The sequence below is a fragment of the Microcaecilia unicolor genome, chromosome 12, assembly GCF_901765095.1.
Source record: "Microcaecilia unicolor chromosome 12, aMicUni1.1, whole genome shotgun sequence".
Lineage (NCBI taxonomy): Eukaryota > Metazoa > Chordata > Amphibia > Gymnophiona > Siphonopidae > Microcaecilia > Microcaecilia unicolor.
In genome coordinates this window covers 7,747,326-7,764,299 of record NC_044042.1, presented here as the reverse complement: position 1 = coordinate 7,764,299, position 16,974 = coordinate 7,747,326, and the positions used below count along the sequence as shown (strand labels likewise).

The 16,974-nt window shown below is 44.1% G+C and overlaps 1 protein-coding gene across 1 annotated transcript in view; it reads left to right on the top strand.

Moving 5' to 3' along the window:
* The window catches only part of PLXNA2 (plexin A2), a 513,443-nt gene that overhangs the window by 50,672 nt on the left and 445,797 nt on the right, over positions 1 to 16,974 (top strand). The gene's annotated exons all lie outside the window — the stretch shown is intronic.

The following is a 16,974-nucleotide window of genomic DNA, read 5'->3' as shown; positions in this document are numbered from 1 at the left end:
TGGAATCCCAAAGACTACTACTACTACTACTTATCATTTCTATAGCACTACTAGACGTACGCAACGCTGTACACTGAACATGTAAGAGACAGTCCCTGCTCGACAGAGCTTACGATCTAATCAGGACAGACAAATAAGGGATAAAGACAAAGAGTCGTAAGATTCTGTGCGGAATCCCAAAGAGTAGCAAGATTCTGGAATCCCAAACACTACTACTACTACTACTTCTTATCATTTCTATAGCATAAAGAGACAGTCCCTGCTGGACAGTGCTTGCAATCTGGCAGTGCTTATGTTCATATGTAACCATAGGCCACTATATGTTTTCCAGTTCTTGATGCCTTTGGGCTGTGTCAGAGGACAGCTGGACTAGCCATCTCTTTAACTGCATGTGGAGTGGGGGTTGGGGGCTTTGTTCTTTCTAAACACAACAGGCAAAGCGATTTATAAAGAAAACACTGGTGTTTGAGAGTTGGTCCCCGAGGAGAGGAGAGTTCTGCCAGTGAGCTCAAAGGTCTTGGTTTGAAATAAATATGCATATGAGATGACTGGGATGGAAGATCCCTGGTGGAAGGTCTGGCTAAGGAGAAAATGACATTTGCTGGTCCCTTACTGGAGCAGATATGGTTAGTGAAGGACCCTATGTAGTTGTATTAACATATTATTACTGCATTGGTGTCTGCCTCTGCGGTGCACTGTAAGCCACATTGAGCCTGACCCTGTTGGGAAATTGTGGGGTACAAATGAGATGATAAATAAATAAATATTTTTTTCCCATAGAGATACAGAGGCAACAGTCAAACGGCTCATGTTGGTGCAAACTGTTCATCCAGTTTTGACCTAGGGCGTTTGTGTGGATCATCAAAGCAGGCTCCAGAGGCTCCTTTGCTTTGCATATTCTCATGAGAAAAAAAGCTCCCTCAGACATTGGCATCTGCTTTTTCTGTGCATGTTTTTGCCAGGAAAATTAAGTGCCTCGTTTTACCGGCGTAGAGAGCAGGCTGTTTTCAGATATCCAGTTCCGTGGGTGAAACACTGTGAATGCAATATTCAGAAGAACTTATATGTTTATTTATTTGTTACATGTGTACCCCACATTTTCCCACCTATTTGCAGGCTCAATGTGGCTTACATAATACCCTTGTCACCTCTCGTTTAGACTACTGCAATCTGCTTCTTGCTGGCCTCCCACTTAGTCACCTCTCCCCTCTCCAGTCGGTTCAAAACTCTGCTGCCCGTCTCGTCTTCCGCCAGGGTCGCTTTACTCATACTACCCCTCTCCTCAAGACCCTTCACTGGCTCCCTATCCATTTTCGCATCCTGTTCAAACTTCTTCTACTAACCTATAAATGTACTCACTCTGCTGTTCCCCAGTATCTCTCCACACTCGTCCTTCCCTACACCCCTTCCCATGCACTCTGCTCCATGGATAAATCCTTCTTATCTGTTCCCTTCTCCACTACTGCCAACTCCAGACTTGCTCCTTCTGTCTTGCTGTGCCCTATGCCTGGAATAGACTTCCTGAGCCCCTACGTCTTGCCCCATCCTTGGCCACCTTTAAATCTAGACTGAAAGCCCACCTCTTCAACATTGCTTTTGACTTGTAACCACTTATACCTCTCGCTTCTACCTACCCTCCTCTCCTCTTTCCTCTACACATTAATTGATTTGTTTGCTTTATTTTTTGTCTACTAGATTGTAAGCTCTTTGAGCAGGGACTGTCTTTCTTCTATGTTTGTGCAGCGCTAAATAGTAGTAGTAGTAAAGGCGTTCGCCAGTCGGTTGGTTGTATTGTGGTCGAATGAGGTAGGTGTGTTTCAGGCACCGTGAAGGTCGAAGGGAATGAAGATTGTCTATTGTCCAGTATGATCATTCGTTGAGCTGTGTTGCTGGGTGTGGGGATTTACGTTGGATCTGTGGGGTAAGCCTTTTTGAAGAGGTTGGTTTTTAGTGATTTTCTGAAGTTTAGATGGTCATGGATTATTTTTACAGCTTGTAGGAAGTCCGTTCCATAGTTGTGCACTTACGTAGGAGAAGCTGGATGCGTAAGTTGTTTTGTATTTAAGTCCTTTGCAATTTGGGTAATGTAAGTTTAGGTATGATCATCATGATCCGATTCTGATTCTGGTTGGTAGATCTGTGAGGTCTGTCATGTATCCTGGGACTACGCCCTCGCGGAAACCGGAAGTTACATCAGACAAGGGCAGGACATAGGGAGGGAAGGCCAGAAGAGAGGTGATCTGCGACTGCCGCTTTGAATGAAGAGGGGGCCCGGAGCCGTGGAGGCAGGCAGGTGAGACCACGGACTGCAGTGGCGGGGGGAGCGACGGGGGGCGGCAGTGACGGGACAGCGGGGGGGGGGGGGCGGGCGGAGGCAGGGCGGCATTACCCCGGGCCCGGCCTAGACTCTCGGCGGCCCTGCATGTAGTTATAGAATAGTATATAATCCGCTTAGTATTGTTGTGTGCACGTACCTGACTTAGGGGCCCGTTTTACTAAGGCGCGTAGGTACCTATGCGCATCCAATGCATGTCAAATTGGAACTACTGCCTGGCTACCACGTGCCCTGGCAGTAATTTCATTTTTGATGTGCATACAAAACACGCGGGAGAAAATATTTCCTATTTTCTATCGCATGGTGCTTACCTGGCGGTAAGCATCAGTTTATGTGCGCTGACGCTTACAGCCCGGTTAGCGTGTGACCGCTTACCACCAAGACAATTAATACTCCTAGAACAGTTTAGAATCATCATACTTTAGGGTGGGGATTAATTCTATCTAGTTTTCTTTATATTTTTTTTTTTCTTTTGATTAGTGTTGGCTGAATGAATTCTGGGGTTTCATTAAGAGCTGAACTGTTTTGCGAGCTCGATGCGCTGATGCTCCATCCTGTTCAAAAATAAATTCCTCAGAAATGTCTGGAATTTCAGGCTGAAGTTTCTGCTGCAGTAGGATGTTTTTGAGTTATTTGGAAAAATGTTAGAGGTTCCTTTTTTCCGGATACAGTGTAGAGGGTCTCATTATACAGTTGCCCCCTAACTGCCTCATTCCGTAACGTGAATGCTTAAATAATAATAATAATAATAGCGCTGAGATAATAGAATACCAGTAGTTAGCAGCTAACTGAGGAGAAATTGTTTTAAAGTGGCAAGAATGAAAGCTTTTTAAACTACTCAAGACGTGTTCTGCTTTTGTCAACTGCACAATCCATCTTGTTCCAGTTTCCCAGAAGAAGGTATATTGGTGCTCTAGGACCAAATGTATTTATAGCGCGTAGTGGACGCGTGTAAAAAATGAAATTACCACCTGGGCCATACGGTAGCTGGGTGGTAATTCCAAATTGACACGCATCAGGCACGCGTAGGTGCCTACGCGGCTTAGTAAAAGGACCCCCCTAAGATTTCTGTGTAGGTTTTTATGTTATTTTGCTGGCCTGTTTGAAAAATCGTGCTTAGTGCCAATTCATGCACCCTCATTTGGGGCACCAGACTTTTCTGCCTGCTGAAACCTGGTGTAAATGCTGGGGCCTAAGTTGGGTATGCTGACCCAGGTTGATATTCAGCAAAACACGCTTCGAAAGTGCCAAACCCCTTCGAGAAAAGCTGCATTGGCTCCCAATCAAAGAACGGATCATCTTCAAAATCTCCACTTTAGTCCACAAAATTATATATGGCATAGTCCCAGGATACATGATAGAGCTCATAGATCTACCAGTAAGAAACAGAGTCGGATCGTCAAGATCATACCTAAACCTTCACTACCCAAATTGCAAAGGACTAAAATACAAAACAACTCACGCATCCGGCTTCTCCTACATAAGCGTACAACTATGGAATGGCCTCCCAAAAGCTGTGAAAACAATCCATGACCACCTGAACTTCAGGAAACCACTAAAAACCAACCTCTTCAAAAAGGCCTACCCCAACGATCCTACGTAAACCTCTTCACCCAGAAACACAGCATGCCTATTGATCGTACTGGACAACACAATCATCATCCCTTCTGACCCTCCACATATACCTCATTCGATCAATATACAACCTTGTATTTGCTATCAACTGACTGGGCAAATGCCTTCACGGTGCTATGTAAGCCACATTGAGCCTGCAAATAGGTGGGAAAATGTGGGATACAAATGTAACAAATGTATTCCGTAACAACGTGTGCAACTATTTGGACCATCCCTTACATTCATATGCCCTGCCATGGCCCTGCGTCCTTTGGCAATACACTCCTATGGGATGTAGGTGCCCAGCATTATAGAATTGCGCACGGCAGATGCATGCGCAAATCCTAATTGGTGCCAATTAACATCAGTAGTTGGTTGTTAGCACCTAGTGATTGATGGTTAAGAGCTCATTCACCAATTAAGATGCGTGCATATCTCAGGGGTACACTGGGTGCCATATTTCTCAACCCGGAAACGGCGATCGCCACTGCGGCACAATGTAAGCCATATTGAGCCTGCAAATAGGTGGGAAAATGTGGGATACAAATGCAACACATAAATAAATAAATAAATAAATATGTAGAATACAAAGATAGTGGGAAGTGGGCCGATGACTCAAGAGACCAGGACAGCAGTCTGGTGTCTAAAATAATTTTATTATTAAAGACTCGACACAGATCTGTGTTTCGGCCACAGGTCTGCCTCAGGAGTCTAAAACATAAACATTAATAAATATGATCAGTAAAAATATAAAATGTAAGAGCATAACTGGTTATAATTAATCACAATTATAATCTAGGTCTCAACTCTATAATTAGTTACACATTATATTACAAATTACTCACTAGTAACTGTTTAACATTATAAAATATATTTCTTTATTAATAGAACAATACAATTTTCCTAAAATAAAATCCATTCCCTTAACCCTTAGTTATTAACCAATCCATTTAAAACCAAACAATTCTCCACAATACTCTTTCAATACACATTCAAATAGCATATATCTGGCAACCTTTTACATCAATGTGAGATCATAGCTCTTTAGTCATGTGTTAATTCACTGCTCCAGAGTCTCCCACAAGATTCAGCCTTGCTTCAAATCAGACTCATTGAATCGCCAACTTGTAAAATAGTTCTGTCCTTTTTTCCAACAAACCATTGTAACGTTAGTGATAAATCTTGAACAACCATTGATGATGTCAGTCAGCAACATCCAAAATTGTCCATTTTCTCTGTTAGCAGTATCATATGTTCCAGATATATATATTTTTTGAAAATGTTGTTACATTTGTATTAGAGTTTCAATCTCTCCAATTCTTATAGTATTCCACCATACGACCAGGACCCAACATGCTCATGTTTCGCTATAAAAGCGTCATCAGGGGTCTTGAATTTGGCTCATCCAGGTGGTGGGGTAGTCAAATACCAGCGATGCGGTGGTGAGCTAGAACTGATTATAATTAATAGCATATATAAATCATAACATATATCCAAATATACATATAAAAAGTAAGAATATATCTGGTTACAACAAGTAATATATATAAATCATAATATATATCTAAATATAAAAAATGACCCAAGGATCATTGTGAAAAAATGTAAAAAATGGTAATTAAAAAATGAAATATAAACGGTGAAAACACCAACTTTTGAAATCACATTACATATATGTTAAAGCACTAACAGATGCTGATCAATTAGAAATACAGTGGTGGAAATAAGTATTTGATCCCTTGCTGATTTTGTAAGTTTGCCCACTGACAAAGACATGAGCAGCCCATAATTGAAGGGTAGGTTATTAGTAACAGTGAGAGATAGCACATCACAAATTAAATCCGGAAAATCACATTGTGGAAAGTATATGAATTTATTTGCATTCTGCAGAGGGAAATAAGTATTTAATCCCTCTGGCAAACAAGACCTAATACTTGGTGGCAAAACCCTTGTTGGCAAGCACAGCGGTCAGACGTCTTCTGTAGTTGATGATGAGGTTTGCACACATGTCAGGAGGAATTTTGGTCCACTCCTCTTTGCAGATCATCTCTAAATCATTAAGAGTTCTGGGCTGTCGCTTGGCAACTCGCAGCTTCAGCTCCCTCCATAAGTTTTCAATGGGATTAAGGTCTGGTGACTGGCTAGGCCACTCCATGACCCTAATGTGCTTCTTCCTGAGCCACTCCTTTGTTGCCTTGGCTGTATGTTTTGGGTCATTGTCGTGCTGGAAGACCCAGCCACGACCCATTTTTAAGGCCCTGGCGGAGGGAAGGAGGTTGTCACTCAGAATTGTACGGTACATGGCCCCATCCATTCTCCCATTGATGCGGTGAAGTAGTCCTGTGCCCTTAGCAGAGAAACACCCCCAAAACATAACATTTCCACCTCCATGCTTGACAGTGGGGACGGTGTTCTTTGGGTCATAGGCAGCATTTCTCTTCCTCCAAACACGGCGAGTTGAGTTCATGCCAAAGAGCTCAATTTTTGTCTCATCTGACCACAGCACCTTCTCCCAATCACTCTCGGCATCATCCAGGTGTTCACTGGCAAACTTCAGACGGGCCGTCACATGTGCCTTCCGGAGCAGGGGGACCTTGCGGGCACTGCAGGATTGCAATCCGTTATGTCGTAATGTGTTACCAATGGTTTTCGTGGTGACAGTGGTCCCAGCTGCCTTGAGATCATTGACAAGTTCCCCCCTTGTAGTTGTAGGCTGATTTCTAACCTTCCTCATGATCAAGGATACCCCACGAGGTGAGATTTTGCGTGGAGCCCCAGATCTTTGTCGATTGACAGTCATTTTGTACTTCTTCCATTTTCTTACTATGGCACCAACAGTTGTCTCCTTCTCGCCCAGCGTCTTACTGATGGTTTTGTAGCCCATTCCAGCCTTGTGCAGGTGTATGATCTTGTCCCTGACATCCTTAGACAGCTCCTTGCTCTTGGCCATTTTGTAGAGGTTAGAGTCTGACTGATTCACTGAGTCTGTGGACAGGTGTCTTTCATACAGGTGACCATTGCCGACAGCTGTCTGTCATGCAGGTAACGAGTTGATTTGGAGCATCTACCTGGTCTGTAGGGGCCAGATCTCTTACTGGTTGGTGGGGGATCAAATACTTATTTCCCTCTGCAGAATGCAAATAAATTCATATACTTTCCACAATGTGATTTTCCGGATTTAATTTGTGATGTGCTATCTCTCACTGTTACCAATAACCTACCCTTCAATTATGGGCTGCTCATGTCTTTGTCAGTGGGCAAACTTACAAAATCAGCAAGGGATCAAATACTTATTTCCACCACTGTATGTGTGCATATATGTAAAAAACATGCATAAAATATGTGTATATATATGTATAATGTACAAGCATATAAAATCATATAAAATACATCATATTTTAGATGACTGGACTGTTGTCCTGGTTTCTTGAGTCATCGGCCCACTTCCCACTGTCTACTCTTAATCTCTTTGTGGGATTTTGGCGGACTTTTCACCTGATACCATATATAGAATCCATGGGTAAGCACAATACTGCGCACAAGTTTCTGGAATTAGTAGGGGAAATGGGCAAAGGGTGCAAAGAGAAAACTTAACTTACTCCGAATTGCCCCTATCTGTCCAGCTGTGGTCAGTGAGTCCCCCTTCCGCATAACGCTTTGGTATCTCTTTCTACTAGCCAGTTGACCTTCTTTGCACTGTTTTCCTGCCCTATAAAATTGGACATATGACAGGAACCCACCAGAGCAGGTTGACAGGTCCAGGTGAAATTTATGAAGTAGGACCCTGGTGTCTTGTTTCAGGCTGCCAGGCTGGGTAATTTTAGCTGGGAACAAAGCTTCCCCCGCAAAGTGCTCCTAAGATCAAATCAGCTGTGTTATTGTAGTGTTTAAACCTTGCATTGACATCCCATCAATCAGGCTATCAGGATGCAGGGAAAAGCCCACCCAGCAAACTCCTCTCCAGCTTTGGAAGGAGTACAGGACCTGACTTAGTATACCCAGACAGACATCTTTTTAGAAAGAATGCTGTGGCTTTTCCTAGGGTTATTTTTAGTTCTGCCTTGGGGCTCTGCGGCTTTGGGGGTTTTGTTTTCATTGTTCTCAGTATAGATTTGAAGACAGTGGGGTCTCGGTATGTCTCACTGTATTGCTTTACATTTTGTTCATGCTTTGCCAGTGGATGGGGTTAGCCAGTCCCACATCTTCAATATTACTTATTTATAAATGACCTAGAGATGGGAGTAACTAGTGAGGTAATTACATTTGCTGATGACACAAAGTTATTCAAAGTCATTAAATCGCGGGAGGACTGTGAAAAATTACAAGAGGGCCTTTCGAGACTGGGAGTCTGGGCGTCTAAATGTCTGATGATGTTTAATGTGAGCAAGTGCAAAGTGATGCATATGGGAAAGAGGAACCCGAATTATAGCTATGTCATGCAAGGTTCCACGATAGGAGTCACGGACCAAGAAAGGGATCTAGGTGTCGCCGTTGATGATACGTTGAAACCTTCTGCTCAGTGTGCTGCTGCGGCTAAGAAAGCAAATAGAATGTTAGGTATTATTAGGAAAGGAATGGAAAACAAAAATGAGGATGTTATAATGCCTTTGTATCGCTCCATGGTGCGACCGCACCTCCAATATTGTGTTCAACTCTGGTCGCCGTATCTCAGAAAAGATATGGTGGAATTAGAAAAGGTACAGAGAAGGGCGACGAAAATGATAAAGGGGATGGGACGACTTCCCTATGAGGAAAGGCTAAAGCGGCTAGGGCTCTTCAGCTTGGAGAAAAGGCGGCTGAGGGGAGATATGATAGAGGTCTATAAAATAATGAGTGGAGTGGAATGGGTAGATGTGAAGCGTCTGTTTACTCTTTCCATTTTCATCTTCATTTGTATTTTCTTTCCACATATAAAATGAATCAATTACTTAACTTGATTTAACTTCTTATCTTCTTATCATATCTTCATCATAAGCCTTCATTATACAGTATTTAAAAATTCATTAAGGAGACACATCATAACCGACATGAATTCATGTTTTGCCACTGGCTGTCTCAAGGTGGTCTCCACATAGGTCCTTGTTCGTCACTTGTTGATATTGATAGGAATTGGGCTTGTTATTAGAGTGGACTGTGTTGCCTCCTCCGTTATAATTTCCTAAGTACATAAGTATTGCCACACTGGGACAGACCAAAGGTCCATCAAGCCCAGCATCCTGTTTCCAACAGTGGCCAATCCAGGTCACAAGTACCTGGCAGAAAAACAAAGAATAGCAACATTCCAAGTAGAACCCCAAAGAGTAGCAAGATTCTAGAATTCTAAAGAATAACAAGATTCCATGCAGAATTTCAAAGTGTAGCAACATTCCATGTTGAACCCCAAAGAGTAGCAAGATTCCATTCAGAATCCCAAGTGCATAAGTACATAAGTGTTGCCACACTGGGACAGACCAAAGGTCCATCAAGCCCAGCATCCTGTTTTCTAACAGTGGCCCATCCAGGTCACAAATAACTGGCAACATCCCAAAAAAGTTCAATACATTTTATGCTGCTTATCCTAGAAATACTGTCAAAATCCTAATGGCGCTCTACCTTTCATGTATATATAAACACGACGAAAACAAAGTGGTAGAGATGCAATAACTTGATCACTCGGTAGGTATACTGCGGGGAAGTCTCATACAGTCACTTTAGGCAACAGGCTTATACCAATCTGGTATGCCTAATTCATGTGACAACTTTAATCATAGACACCCCCCTACCTATTTTTATATATATTTTTTTTACATCTGCTAATCAAATCTCAACTGAAAAACTTCTTGTGCAATTGAGTGACTAAGGTGAATTCTACTACTACTACTATTTAACATTTCTAAAGTGCTACTAGGGTTACGCAGCGCTGTACAATTTAACATAGAAGGACAGTCCCTGCTCAAAGAGCTTACAATCTAATGGACAAATGTACAGTCAGTCAAGTAGGGGCAGTCAAAATGGGGCAGTCTAGATTTCCTGAAAGGTAAAAGGTTAGGTGCTGAAAGCAACATTGAAGAGGTGGGCTTTGAGTAAGGATTTGAAGATGGGTAGGGAGGGGGCTTGGCGTAAGGGCTCAGGAGGTTTATTCCAAGCATAGGGTGAGGCGAGGCAGAATGGGCGGAGCCTGGAGTTGGCGGTGGTGGAGAAGGGTAGTGAGAGGAGGGAATTGTCCTGTGAGCGGAGGTTTCGGGCGGGAACGTAAGGGGAGTTTTCTTATTTGCTATAGAATAGACTTCAAACACTTATCTGTGTGCATATTATTGAGCGATCCCAGGAGTTCTTGCTATCCCGACAGGTGCCTGTTTCGCTTAAGTGCTTTGTCAAGGGACAGTCCTGTAAATACAAAAATATACACACATCAGAAACCACTTCTGTGGATATCATACTCCTCCTGTGATTTCTAAACTCAAGGCTTACGGTCTCTTCTCCTTGGGGTTCTTATCGCTCACTGGATATTAAGAACATGGCAACGGCGTTTTTTATGCTCTACCGGAAGTGCTACGTTCTTCCGCTGATCAGCTGATTGTGTTTACATGTAGCATCCCCAGTGAACGTACGTATTCAAACCATCAGGTTCCACCGTGACGAACCTTTTACTTAAGTAACGTGAACATAGTAACATAGTAAATGACGGCAGATAAAGACCTTACGGTCCATCCAGTCTGCCCAACAAGTAGGGTGACTAGTTACATTTACTTAGGGCCCCTTTTACTAAGACGAACGCGCACCAAATTGGAGTTACCGCCCAGTTACCGCGTAGCCCTTGCGATAATTTCAATTTTTGGCGCACATCCCGCAAAATCATTTTTATTTTCTGGCGCATGCGTAACGGACGCCCACCAAGTGGCATTTGACACGCGTAGGTCAATACCGCCCAGATTCTTTACCGCTAGGTCTATGGCTGGCGGTAAGGTCTCAGACCCAAAACGGACGCGTGGTAATTTTGATTTTGAAGCACGTCCATTTTTGGCAAAAAAAAAAAGAGGCCTTTATTACAGGCGCGCTAAAACATGGATTGGCGCGTGCCTAAAACCTGCGCCTACACTACCGCAAGCCATATTTCAGCACGCCTTTCTAAAAGGACCCCTTAGTTACTATACAACACTGCCTTCCTCCCAGTTTTATTCAGCTTTCTCTGTCCCTCTCCCTCCCCCTCCCCCCACATCCCATGGATGCCCACAGTTTAGGACAGCAAAGTACCTCCTACTCCCTGGTAATGGTGAAACCCTGCTGCTGGGAAGGCGGGGAGAGGATTCTTCCTAATAATGAGCTTATATATCTTTTTACCAGCAGCCCATGAGATCTTTGAATATGTGACCATGTATAATTGAAGGGGCAAAGGTTATGGGATGGGGGGGGGAGCTTTGGCAACAGTGAGACCTGCTTCCTGTCATTTGGGTGGTGGGAGAAGGGGAGACTCATTTAGGAAGCATTACACTTCTGTCTGTTTGTTACATTTAGAAACATTTTAGTCCCTACCCAGTGCCTTCTAGATTGATCTTGAGCTTTTTAGTGGATTTCCATATCCATTGAGGTTTCTTGTTAAAATGCTCTATGCTACCTTATTGTCTGTGTCCCTTCCCCTTTGTCTGTTGGGTAAAGGGACACTCCTCCGGATAACACACACCACAGTTTAATCACCATTGAAACATTTCCCTGCCCCTAGGATTCCCCACAGGCTGTTGCATTGAGCAGTAAGAGAAGCCTCACAGGATGGTGTGTGAGAGCTTTTGAGACCAGAGTACCCTCCCGCCTTCCGGGTCTCTGGAATTTTGGGGGGAAGGTTGGAGGGCTGCTGTTATGCTTGGAAAATATGTCTGTAGCTAGGAAAGTGTTATTCTTTTACTGCACAGTAATGGTTTTGTTTTACAGCCGTGTAGATTTATTTTACCTCTTTATTTATTTTTAATCTCTCTCTCTTTGATATCTGCCAAATTCAGACGCAGACGAGAGTAAACAGAGAAAACGCTCTTCAATAGAAAACTGAAAGGTCACTGTCAGCAAGAAATCTTTTCAGTCTGCCAGAGAAGCAATAGCTTGGAAAGTCTTCATTCATGCATCTGATCACACGACAGAAATTATATTAAGTGATTAAGTGAATGGGAATCTTGTAGCAACTGCGCCCAGGCAAAACCAAGTGACAAGAAAATATTGAAAATAGTCAAAACTGTTTACAGAGACTGGTCCCGTATACAAAGAGTTCTGGGTTGCCCAGTTATTCCATGCCATGTTGGCCTTGGGTGAGGAATAAACAGAGGGGCCCTTTTACTAAGCCACGTGGAGGGGCATAATCGAACGGGGCCGGCCATCTATATGGGCGGCCATCTCTAAGGCTGGCCCTGGAAAGCGACATACCCAACCGTATTATCGAAACAAGATAGCTGGCCATCTTTCGTTTCAATAATACGGTCGAGGCCGGCCAAACCTCAACATTTGGGCCGGCGTTAGAGATGGCGGTCATCTCAAACCCGGCCAAATCCAATGCATTTGGTCATAGGAGGAGCCAGCATTTATGGTGCAGTGGTCCCCTCACATGCCAGGACACCAACCGGGCACCCTAGGGGGCACTGCAGTGAACTTCACAAATTGCTCTCAGGTGCGTAGCTCCCTTAGCTTGGGTGCTGAGCCCCCAAAAAACTCCCAACACCCACTACCGACAACTGTACAACACTACCATAGTCCTTATGGGTGAAGGGGGGCACTTAGATGTGGGTACAGCGGGTTTCGGGTGGGTTTTGGAGAGCTCACATTTACCACCACAAGTGTAACAGGTGGGGGAGGGGGGGTGGGCCTGGGTCCGCCTGCCTGAAGTGCACTGCAGTACCCACTAAAAACTGCTCCAGGGACCTGCATAGTGCTGTGATGGAGCTGGGTATGACATTTGAAGCTGGCACAAAAATGATTAAAAACTTTTTTGGGGGGTGGGAGGGGGTTGGTGACCACTGGAGGAGTAAGGGGAGGTGATCCCCGATTCCCTCCGGTGATCATCTGGTCAGTTGTGGCACTTTTTTGAGACTTGGTCCTAAAAATCAATGGTCCAAGTGAAGCCAGCCAAGTGCTCGTCAGACCCTGCTTTCTTTTTTCCATTATCGGCCAAAGCTGGCCATCTCGTAACCATGCCCCTGTCCCGCCTTCCGTATCCTGCCGAAACGCCTCCTTTAACTTTGGCCGGCCCTACGACGGAAAGCAGTTGAAGCCGGCCAAAATTGGCTTTCGATTATACCGATTTGGCCGGGTTAGGAGAGGGCCGGCCATCTCCCAATTTGCGTCGGAAGATGGCCGGCCTTCTTCTTGGAAAATAAGCAGGGTAGGTACCTACGCACGCCCAGTGCATGCCAAATTGGAGTTATCGCTCGGTTACCGTGTGGCCCTTGCCATAATTTCAATTTTAGTGCGAGTCTGCTACGCGCGTCTGCAAAATATTTTTTTTATTTTCTGGCATGCGGCAGCTACGCGTGTCAAGTGGTGTTTGATGCGCGTAGACCATTACTGCGTGAGACCTTACTGCTAGCTCGATGGCTTCCGGTAAGGTCTCAGACTCAAAAAGGATGCGCAGCAATTTTCATTTTTTTCCGCACGTCCGTTTTCGGCAAAAAAAGGGCATTTTTTTGTAGGTGCGCTAAAAAATAATTCTGCACGCGGCCAAAACACGCGTCTACACTACCCCAGGCCATTTTTCAGCGCACCTTAGTAAAAGGACCCCAGAGGTCCTTGGGAAAAGGAGTCCTAGTCCTTATGCAACGGTGACACCCTATTGGCCAGATTTGGGTTCATGATCCCTGGCTGAGGACTCTTGGGAGGCGAAATAGGGGTGTGTGTGTGGGGGGGGGGGGGAATCCCCTGATAGTTGCAGGTGAAGGCAAACTCACCTTGTTTTGAAAAGTTATTTTTAATGGTGTTAGAGGTCAATCCTACTTTCTGCTACAGCTGTATTGGACTGCATGTTTTATTATTCAGCCGAATACGAATAATGACAAATATTATTTGGCCAAATACAGGCATTGAATTTTAACATAATAAATAATAAAATAAGCAAACTGAAATCAGAGATCAAGTGTTTATTTCAGTAGGATTTAGCACGGTAGAGCTCCAGATTAGTCGGATTTGAACTTAAATCACTATTCGGCCAAATATGAATAATGTATTTGGGAAACTATTCGTAGCCGAATATTCAGTACAGCCTTACTTTCCTCTGAGCTGGAAACCCAAAGCAGGAGGAAATCCCAAGGTCAAAACAACCCCAGGGTTTATGGACTCATTTTCAGCCATTGTCGCTAAGATTTAGCTCCATAAATGAGTCATTTGGGCTGATCTTGAGCTGAGACTATTGCTTGTTTATTTAAAATTTGCCTTTTCTGATGAGCAGGTCAAAGTGGTTTACAGTTAAAAAAAAAAATGTAAACCAAAAGACCTCAAGAAGTTGAATCACACCCAGATCTAAAAGCAAAACCACAAAAAGAGGAAACCAGTAACAGGGAAATCCATTCAGACCCTGGGCCCAGACCAACTAGACACCAAAATCCAGATGAAACGAGAGAATTTTCAAACCCAATTTAAGGGCCCTGTTTACTACGCCGCGTTGTGGGCACAAACACGTTTTAGCGCGTGCTAATGCTAGAGACACCCATAGGAATATAATGGGTGTCTCAGCGTGTGCTAAGTTGTAGCGCGCGCCAAAAAGTTAACATGTCTACAGCATGGCTTAGGGGTCCTTTTACTAAGGTGCGCTGAAAAATGGCCTGCGGTAGTGTAGGCGCGTGTTTTAGATGTGTGCAGAGCAGGGGTGTAGCCAGACTTTGACGGGAGGGGGGGTCCAGAGTCCGAGGTGAGGGGGCACATTTTAGCCCCTCCTGGCGCCGCCGACCCCCCTTCGCCATTGCCGACCCCGCCACCACTAACTTTGTCCCCCCCTGCCGATGACCCTCTCAACCCCCCTCCCACTGCCAACCCGCAGTTGCCTACCTTTGCTGGCAGGGGACCCCAACCCCCGCCAGCTGAGGTCCTCTTCTACTCGCAAAAGGCTTCCTTCTGTTTCTGATCAGCTGATCTGCAAGGCTTCGTTCTGTGAGTCTGACGTCACGTGCAGGGCATCAGAAACAGAAGGAAGCCTTTTGCGAGAAGAAGAGGACCTCAGCTGGCGGGGATTGAAGTCCCCCGCCAGCAAAGGCAGGCAACGGCAATGGCGGGTTGGCAGCGGGAGGGGGGTCGAGAGGGTCATCGGCAGGGGGGGTCCAGGGCCAAATCTACGGGGGCCCAGGCCCCCTGGCCCCACGTAGCTACGCTACTGATGCCAAGCCTTAGTAAAAGACATCCTTGTTTGTTTGTTTATTTATTTATTTATTTAAAACTTCTATTCTGATCTATTGCAAAAATTGTTCTTCATACATTCGACAAACAATTCTCACACAGTCTAAAAAACATAGATTAGCAACTATCAAATATTTACTCATCAATAATTTTCATGAGTAATCAAACTGGATGCCATACAACAATTAAACATGTCTGAAATTGATTAAACTCCTTCAAAGGCCTCAATAAATAGTTTCGTTTTAAGTTCTTTGCTGAGCTCCTTCAGATTCTGCATTTCTCTCAACCTTGTTGAAATTGCATTCCAAAGGATGGGAATTGTTCTATAAAAAAATTGAATTTCTGTATTCCTCCAATTTTATCACTTGTTGTGAGGGAATATCAAATAAGCGTTGGCTACGAGATCTCAACGATCGTCTGGGTTGACATATGCGTAGTTTTGATGCTAACAAAGGAGTCACCTGCCGTTCTCTTTCCATAAAGGAATTCTTTGCCTTGATCCCATGCATTTTTGAATTCTGTTACCGTTTTGTCTCCTTTCGTAAGGGGGATCCTTGCTAGTAAGTTTCTTTCCGCTGTGGCAGAGTAATCTACCTAGTGCCCTGTTTACAACGGTGCGCTAGCGTTTTTAGCGCATTCTAATAATTAGCACGTGGTAAGACAAAATACGAGAGTGCCAAACCCCTAAGAGAAAAACTGCATTGGCTTCCACTCAAAGAACGTATTACGTTCAAGGTCTGCACCTTGGTTCATAAAATCAGTTACGGTGATGCCCCGGTTTACGTGTCGGACCTCATAGACTTGCCACCCAGGAATACTAAAAGATCAGCACGCACATTCCTAAATCTCCATTTCCCCAGCTGCAAAGGACTAAAATACAAATGAACACATGCATCCAGCTTTTCCTACATAGGCACGCAGCTATGGAATGCATTACCACTTGACGTGAAAAACCAGCGCGACCTAACCAACTTTCGGAAATCACTGAAAACCTGCCTCTTCAACAAGGCACACCGCAACGATCCTTCATATGAACTTTAACGCATTACCACTTTATCTATTATTCCGAATATGATCTCTTTATGCCTGTTTGCTTAATTTTATTTTGTCATTCATGTTCTCTATGTAATACCACTTGCATCTCTCACTCTGGAATGGCGATTACCATGACGGAACAATGTAAGCCACATTGAGCCTGCAAATAGGTGGGAAAATGTGGGATACAAATGCAACAAATAAATAAATGATATCCCTATAGGCGTCTACACGGTTAGCACGTGCTAATTTTTAGCGTACACCAAAAATGCTAGTGCGCTTTTGAAAACAGGGCCCCTAGTGCTTTCCTCCCCAATAATTTAAGAAGAATTATCAAGGAACCAGCTTAAACACAGCTGCTATGAACATCGCAGATTTTCTGTGGTGAAAGTTACACCTCTCTTTCTGCGTGGTGTCTTGTGACTTCCTACTGGCTGAATAACAATGATGAGAGCTCCAGGGTTATTACAGATACATGCAAAATAGAAGTGGATCCTTTCTGTACTCGAAAACAATGAAAACGAAAAAGTGAGGACAAATGTTGAGGAAATCCAAAAAACTTTATTAATAATCAGATGACGACCTGACACTGCTGTGTTTCGGCATCAAAGCCTGCATCAGGGGTCAAACAAACAGAAATGACGATTGAC